We start from the raw sequence: 8,359 nt of genomic DNA, 5'->3' as shown, positions 1-8,359 counted from the left end.
GTGAGCATGAGTGGAGGGTAAGATTAATTTTAGAAAGAGAGAGTGGGAGAAAAAAAAAAGCTAAAAGAGACATACAAAGCAAAATATAGGAAGAAGACTAGCTGTCTTTCTTCTCGCTCTCGAATGATACACAGCACACACACCAAGCACACATACCCAGGACACACATAACACATGACACACGGCATCAACCTCTCGGCACCTCTTTCTCTGCAACTCCTTCTCTCTAGCTCTCTCTCTCGGCAGATGGTTGGAGTAAAAAAATAGAAGACAAAGACTGCCATCACATACACTCACCACACCACTCAACACACACACAGCCACACAGAGGTCTCTCGCAAAAAAGCTCAAAAACAACACAATGATACGCACGCATACACACTGGTTTTGAGAGGGGAGACAACACACACACACACCATGAATAGACCATACACAGATTGAGCTTCGGCACACACCCAGACACACCACACACGGCACAACACACAGCTGGTCTCTCACACACATACACATGCACATCCATTTTGAGAGCTACACCTACACAGACAAACACGCCATGTGTGACATACCTCCTCTCTCCCACTCGGCATAGACGGACAGACACATGCAAACCGACGGGGCTCTCTCTTATCTCCCTCTCTCGTTGGGGGCATGAGGGGCGGAACCAGGAGCTGAGCAAAGAAAATGAGACACACACAGATGGCTCAAACCAAAAAAACCAATCTCTCTCTGAGTTCGAATCGAAGGTTGGTGTAACGACCCAATCTTGGCAAGGCAAAACCCTGCCAAGAGGGTGCACCTCAAACGCTATAGCACCTTTACACCACAAATTCCTGTATAATTCTTACATCACATCACCACATCACCAAAAGTGCATAAGACCTTTCAATTGCCTAACATATATGAGATGATCTATTCAAAGACAAAATATTATCATGCTACAAGATAGTTCCCAAGCATTTCCTCCCAAAAAAAATATAATACATACTAATCACGAATCCATCAATACATCCAACTTCATAAGCAATTTTTACAATCAACCTCCTTCATAAAAAAAAAGGGTAAGCTTACATCCTAGAATGACCCTAAGCAAAACCTCAACCACAAGATGCCCACCTGTGATCCTTCAAAAATTCTAGTCTTCCAAGTTGAGGCGAGCCACACAAAAGTCTATGAATCTGAAAAAATTATTTAAAAGAATGAGCTAAAGCCCAATGAGTATACCAATACCATGGAGTTATAAAACTTGCTCCTACCAATAGGGTTCAAAATAAAGATACTAAACATAAGAGCCTAATTGGACTTAAATTTATACAAAATAAAAATAAAAATGATGAAATACAATTTTCATAAAACGTTATCAAGATTTTTCCAAGGAATCTCATAAGGCAGAAAAAAAAATACATTTGGATAATGAAAGTAAACAAAAATATAACTTTTCAATACATTAAGATTTCCTGTCCATCATACAATCCACTACATAGCCTTAGGGTCGCGTTACCTCGCGACTTAGGTGGTGACGGTACCGTTACCCAAAACATAACCATAGGAACATAGCTCATGTCATCGTAGCACTTCAATTCTTGTTTCAATGTTTCGGTCCCCAGGACCCCTTATACATACAATGACCCTTATGGTCCTTAAAACATTTCGGTCCTTAGGACCCCAAAGCATTTTGGCCCTTGTGGCCCCAAAGGCTATATTCGGTTATATGATCAATAAAATAAATACCCTCACATAACATTTCACTGTCATTCAATCATCATCATCATAAAATTTGAAAGACTCAACTTAAATAAATTCTCATAAAAAAAATTAATGCTTCATTATACAAATGAAATCATATCTTTATTAAAACTCAACCCTTGGCCTCAATAAATTTATAGATTTTCTTTTTATACATATATCATGATGAAATGTATCATTCACTTCCTTTAATTCAAAAATTATTTTCAAACTTTGTAATAAAGATAGAGGTAAGGTAATTTCCATGGTAAGTATACTCACCTCCAAAAATAGCAAAAGTGTAGATTTGAAACTCTACAAATTAATTTCCAAGAGGTGGAGAGATGCCTTCCTCCAATCCTAACAATTAGTAAATAGGATCTCAAATTAGGAAAAACTTTCAATGAAAATTACAACATCTACAAAAATGATCCTAAATAAAATTATGCTAAGGAATGGCAAGCTAAAGAACTCCTCCAACTTTAAGTCACCCAAACAAATAACTTATCCAATCTCCATAACACCCATCCTTTGAACATTTTTGAGTTAGTAACTTTTTAAATATCCAATCAATTTATATGCACAATACCACCATCAATTTACTACAAAAGTCAAAAATCAACATTTTTGTATAAACTCAACAACTTAAGTAAAATCTCTTCAATCACTTATAAAATTCCTCCATAGAACATAGAGATACCCAATCCATCATTTATCAACTCAATTTCAACATATAAATTCCCTAACACCAAAATCCCCAATTTTTACATCACATTTAAACCCTAGATTAACCCAAAATATTAATCTCCAAATCAACCATCAAATTGACCATTTTTTTTTTTTAAACATGTAAAACATTCATGGAAACTAATTGAGAGTATAAAATTCAACAAGCAAACCCCAAATCATAATAGATCAAAAACACAAAAATTTCATCATCTCTAACTCAAAATATGTAAAACCTTAAACTAAACTTTTAGAGAAAGATTCTTACCAAGTACAAGCCTCTAATCCATCAAGAAAATAAATCCCATGCTTTGATTCTTCAAAAGAGTAAGAAAAATCTAGAGTTGGTGCTTCTATTGTGTTATTTTCGGATGGATTCAAGGAGTGCCGACCGGACCCTTTTTCCGGCGAGATAAGGTGGCCGGAGGTGGTGGAGATGGTGGGTCAAGGTGGTGGTGTAAGGTTTTAGCAAAGGTGTGGTGTTTGGCCTCCAAGAAAGTAAAGGAAAATGAGAGAGAAAGTAGAGAGAAGTTAGAGAATGAAGAATGAAGAAAAAATCTGCACTTCTAATTTTTTTTTTTGTGTTGAAATGGGGTGTTTGGTTACACCTACCATCAAGTTTGGAGTTGGGTTTAGATATCCTAAATGGAGTTTAACATAGGAGTGTGTTTGGCTCTAGATGAAAAGTTGGGAATATTATAATTCTACCCCCCTAAAGGAAAATTTCGTCCACGAAATTTATTCGTTTGTTTAGTCTAGTTCATACCTTGAAAAAGATGTGGATATCGAATTTTCATATCATCCTCCCGCTCCCAAGTAGCTTCCTCCAAAGCATGATTTTTCCACAATACCTTTACTAGTGGTATGGTCTTGGAACGTAGTACTTGATCCTTCATGTCCACAATCTCTGTGGCTTCCTCTTCATAAGACAAATCATCCTTGAGTTGGATTGGTTGGAAATCTAACACGTGTGATGGGTCAGGCATGTACTTCTTCAATGTGGATACATGAAACACATTGTGAATGCGAGATAGACTAGGTGGTAAGGCCAAACGATAAGCAGTCTTGCCAATGCGCTCTAATATCTCAAATGGCCCAATATACCTTGGACTTAGTTTGCCTTTCTTACCAAATCGCATCACTCCCTTCCATGGCGAGATTCGTAAAAATACATGATCTCCCACTTGAAATTCCAAATCTCTCCTCCGATTATCTGCATAGCTCTTTTGTCTACTTTGAGCCGCCTTGAACCTTTCTCGAATAATATTCACTTTATTGGTAGTAATTTGAACAATCTCTGGCCCTAACAATTTTCTCTCTCCAACCTCATCCCAACATACTGGAGTTCTACATCTTCGCCCATATAAAGCTTCATAGGGAGCCATCCCAATACTTGATTGATAACTATTATTATATGCAAATTCTATTAAGGTCAAGTGTTCATCCCAACTACCTCGAAAATCTAGGACACAAGCTCTCAACATGTCTTCTAAAGTTTGAATTGTCCTCTCGGATTGCCCGTCGGTTTGGGGATGAAAAGCTGTACTGAATCTCAGTTTAGTACCCAAGGCATTTTGAAGACTAGGCCAAAAGTGGGAAGTGAAGCGCGAGTCTCTGTCTGAAACAATAGATACCGGCACACCATGCAATCTCACAATTTCATCCACATAAATTTTTGCTAATCGATCAAGTGAAAGGTTTTTCTTAGTAGCCAAAAAGTGTGCAGATTTGGTCAACCTATCCACAACAACCCAAATAGAGTCATGCCCCTTCTGTGTGCGAGGTAGGCCCGAAACAAAATCCATGGCAATATGCTCCCATTTCCATTCAGGTATAGGAAGAGGTTGAAGTAAACCAGCTGGGCGTTGATGCTCTGTTTTAATCTGCTGACATACCAAACACCTTGACACAAATTCTGCTATTTCTCTCTTCATATTTGGCCACCAATAACTTTCTCTTAAATTTCGACACATCTTTGTACTCCCCGGATGCATTGCATAAGGTGAATTATGGGCCTCATCTAATATCTCCCTTTTTATCTCGGGCTCATTTGGAACACATAACCGATTTTTAAACATCAACACACCATCTTCTTTAATAATAAAGTCTAACAGAGTACCATCTTTCACTCGAGCTCGGGTCTTCTCCAAAATTGAGTCTTTCCCTTGGGCTTCTCGAATGCGATCCACTAACAAAGGTCTCACTTTAATTGTAGCTAACAAGGATCCCGACTTCCCAACTGCTAGATCAACTCCAATAGATTTTATTTCATGTAAGAGACTAAATTGAATGCCCTGAATGTGAGTTAATTTCCCTGTAGATTTTCGGCTAAGAGCATCGGCCACCAAATTAGCTTTTCCTGGGTGATAATTAATGGTGCAGTCATAGTCCTTAATCAGTTCAACCCATCTTCTTTGCCTCAAATTTAAATCCCTCTGTGTGAATAAATATTTCAAACTCTTATGATCAATATATATCTCACATTTTTCCCCGTATAAATAATGTCTCCACAACTTTAAAGCAAAAACAACCGTTGCGAGCTCTAAATCATGGGTGGGATAATTGCGTTCATGGTTCTTCAATTGTCTAGATGCATAGGCCACTACCTTTCCATGTTGCATCAACACACAACCGAGCCCTTGATGAGAGGCATCACTATAAACAATAAATCCTTCACCACTTAACGGAATAGTAAGCACTGGGGCAGAAGTTAATCGCTTCTTTAATTCTTGAAAACTCTTTTCACAATTCTCCGTCCACTCAAATTTGGTATTCTTACGGGTCAAATGTGTTAATGGTGCCGCAATCAATGAAAACCCCTCTACAAATCTACGATAGTAGCCTGCCAACCCTAAAAAGCTCCTCACCTCGGTCACGTTAGTAGGACGATCCCAATTCACCACAGCCTCTATTTTCTTCGGATCTACAAAAATACCTTCACCCGAAATCACATGCCCCAAAAATACGACACGATCTAACCAAAACTCACATTTGCTAAACTTTGCATACAACTTCTTTTCTCGTAAGGTCAGCAATACCACCCGCAAGTGTTGTTGATGATCCTCTTGACTCCTGGAATAAACAAGTATGTCATCAATAAATACAATCACAAATTGGTCAAGGTATGGTTGGAACACTCTATTCATAAGGTCCATAAATGCGGCGGGGGCATTAGTTAGACCAAAAGACATAACAAGAAATTCATAATGGCCGTAGCGAGTTCGAAAAGCAGTTTTCGCTATGTCTTCTTCCTTAATCTTAAGTTGGTGATACCCTGATCTGAGATCGATTTTGGAGAACACACATGCTCCATGAAGTTGATCAAACAAATCATCTATACGCGGCAAAGGATACTTATTACGCACCGTGACCTTATTCAACTGCCGATAGTCAATGCACAATCTCATGGTGCCATCTTTTTTCTTCACAAATAACACAGGTGATCCCCAAGGCGAGACACTTGGCCTAATGAAGCCTTTATCCGATAACTCTTGCAATTGTATCTTAAGCTCCTTAAGTTCCATTGGGGCCATACGGTAAGGTGCACTAGAAATTGGGGCAGTTCCAGGAATTAAGTCAATAGCAAACTCAATTTCTCGATCTGGGGGTAATCCAGGTAGTTCATCAGGAAAAACATCTATGAAGTCACACGCAATTGGTATATCCTCCAATCTTGGACCACTCAATTCGGAGTCAATCACATAGGCTAAGTATCCTTGGCACCCCTTCTTAAGCATTTTTCTAGCAGTAATAACAGAAATAACATAAGATGGGGACGCACATCGATCTCCACAAAATCTAAATTCAGGTTCCCTAAAATTGGAAAATACTACATCTTTCCTATAACAATCCACCGAAGCATGGTAAGAAGCCAACCAATCCATTCCCAAAATCAAATCAAAATCAAGCATCTCTAAAGGCAATAAATCCGCTACCATCTCCCTATCTCCCAACTGTAATACACAACCTCGATATATCTCCTCAATTATAACACAATCCCCAATAGGAGTAGTAATGGATAAGCAATAGCCTAGAGGTTCAATAGGTTTATCAGCATGCAAAGAAAATGATAGAGATACAAAAGAATGTGTAGAACCCGGATCAATAAGTACATGTGCCTCCCTACTGAACACATAAATAATACCTGTTACCACCTCCGGATTAGCCTGAGCATCCCGCTGAGTCAAAGCAAAAACTCTCCCCTGTGAGGTTTGTCTATCGGATTGAACACCTCCTTTATTCTGCTTTCCAAACCTAGTCCCAACCTGAGCTCCTCCTCGGCTTCCCCCTCGGCCGGCACCTGAAATTTTATTACTACCAACTCCAGTACTAGCAGATGAAGCAGCTCGTGTGCAATCTCTAGCCAAATGTCTGGGTTGTCCGCAATTGAAGCAAGCTCGTGTATCTCCCAAATTAGTCATTTTAGGAACTGTGCAATCTTTCACCAAATGACCCTTCTGGCCACAACGAAAACACAAGTCGGTACCAGCATGACAAACACCTGTATGTGCCCGCCCACATTGCTTGCAAACACTTCGAGTAAACTGAGATGATGTCCCACTAGATTGTCCATGACGCTGATTAGAAATGCTTTGGGTTGGGGTGGGATGCTCTCTATTTTTTTGATATGCACTAGAGCTCTTGACTGAACCATAACCATGACCACCTCTCTTTGACGGTCTATTAGATGTGTTCTCATGATGGGATGAACTAAGGTGGCGCTTCTTCTGTTGTTCCGCTAACTTCATTTCTATGACATCTTTCTCAACTGTTAAGGCTTTATTAACCAAGGTCGAATAGTTAGTTATTCCCAATACTCGGATACGAGATTTGATGTCCAAATCCAACCCATCTGTAAAACGACGACATTTGACCTCCTCATCATCCACAAACGAAGGGGCAAAACGAGATAAAGAAATGAACTTAGCTTCATATTGAGCTACAGTCAAATCCCCTTGCTCTAGCCGAAGGAACTCTCTTTCTTTTTCATACCGATAGGTAGCTGGAAAGTACTTGTCATTGAAAACCTTAGTGAATTGGTTCCAGGTCAATCCTCCAGTGCCACTTGCCGTAAGTAGGCGTTGCGTGGCCTCCCACCAATATTCAGCCTCCTCCACCAGCATAAAACTAGCAAGTGCAACTCGCTGCTCGTCTGATACTTCCATCACAGAAAATATCTGCTCTACCCTCCTTAACCAGGCCTCTGCCTCCATAGGATTGGGCGATCCAGAAAATGATGGAGCCCCCAACTTCTTGAACCTCTCAATTGCGGTGAGGCGGTTCTCTGTAGGTTGCACAAATGGCCTTGACTGTGCTGCATTCTGTTGTTCAAGGATGTGAGTCTGTCTCTCCGCTAGGCTAGCCATTGATTCTAAAAGGCGCTGCACACTAGGGTCTAAAAGTGCTGGAGCTGTGTCAGCCCTTGGTGGTACGACTCTATCTGAATGTCCCACTTCTGGATTGGCACTTGACTCTTGAGTTTGCTCATTATGCGATTCATGTTCAATCTCTTCTTCCTGAACCCGAGATGGAACTTCATTTCCAACACTAAGATGTGGCTCTCGCTCAGCCTCAAGTACTTCCATAAGGGGGCGACTCTTATGAACTCTTCGCCTTGCCATACGCGCCTGTATAACAAGACAATTAAAACTTAGAATACTAGATCGCTATTAAACATCATCACTAATCGAATTACTAACTACAATACCCTATCAACTTTAATTCTAAAGTAACTAGTCTACAGATTCATAACCTAATGCTCTGATACCAAAAATGTAACGACCCAATCTTGGCAAGGCAAAACCCTGCCAAGAGGGTGCACCTCAAACGCTATAGCACCTTTACACCACAAATTCCTGTATAATTCTTACATCACATCACCACATCACCAAAAGTGCATAAGACCTTTCAA

At 39.8% G+C, this 8,359-nt stretch overlaps 1 long non-coding RNA gene across 1 annotated transcript; it reads right to left on the bottom strand.

Annotated features, from left to right (window-relative positions):
- Nucleotides 1-1,038: 1,038 nt before the first annotated feature.
- LOC145798666 (uncharacterized) lies at nt 1,039-2,854 on the bottom strand. The gene is made up of 3 exons (XR_014340011.1): nt 2,717-2,854; nt 2,005-2,082; nt 1,039-1,175 (listed from the first exon to the last, which is right to left on the bottom strand). It is a non-coding gene; the product is annotated as an uncharacterized LOC145798666 (long non-coding RNA).
- Between the last annotated feature and the right edge of the window lie 5,505 nt (nt 2,855-8,359).

Source organism: Camellia sinensis, chromosome 9 (genome assembly GCF_055761805.1).
Source record: "Camellia sinensis isolate YWXY chromosome 9, ASM5576180v1, whole genome shotgun sequence".
In the NCBI taxonomy this organism is placed as follows: Eukaryota; Viridiplantae; Streptophyta; class Magnoliopsida; order Ericales; family Theaceae; genus Camellia; species Camellia sinensis.
Note: the sequence above shows the minus strand (reverse complement) of the source record. Positions and strands in the feature narration are given on the sequence as shown.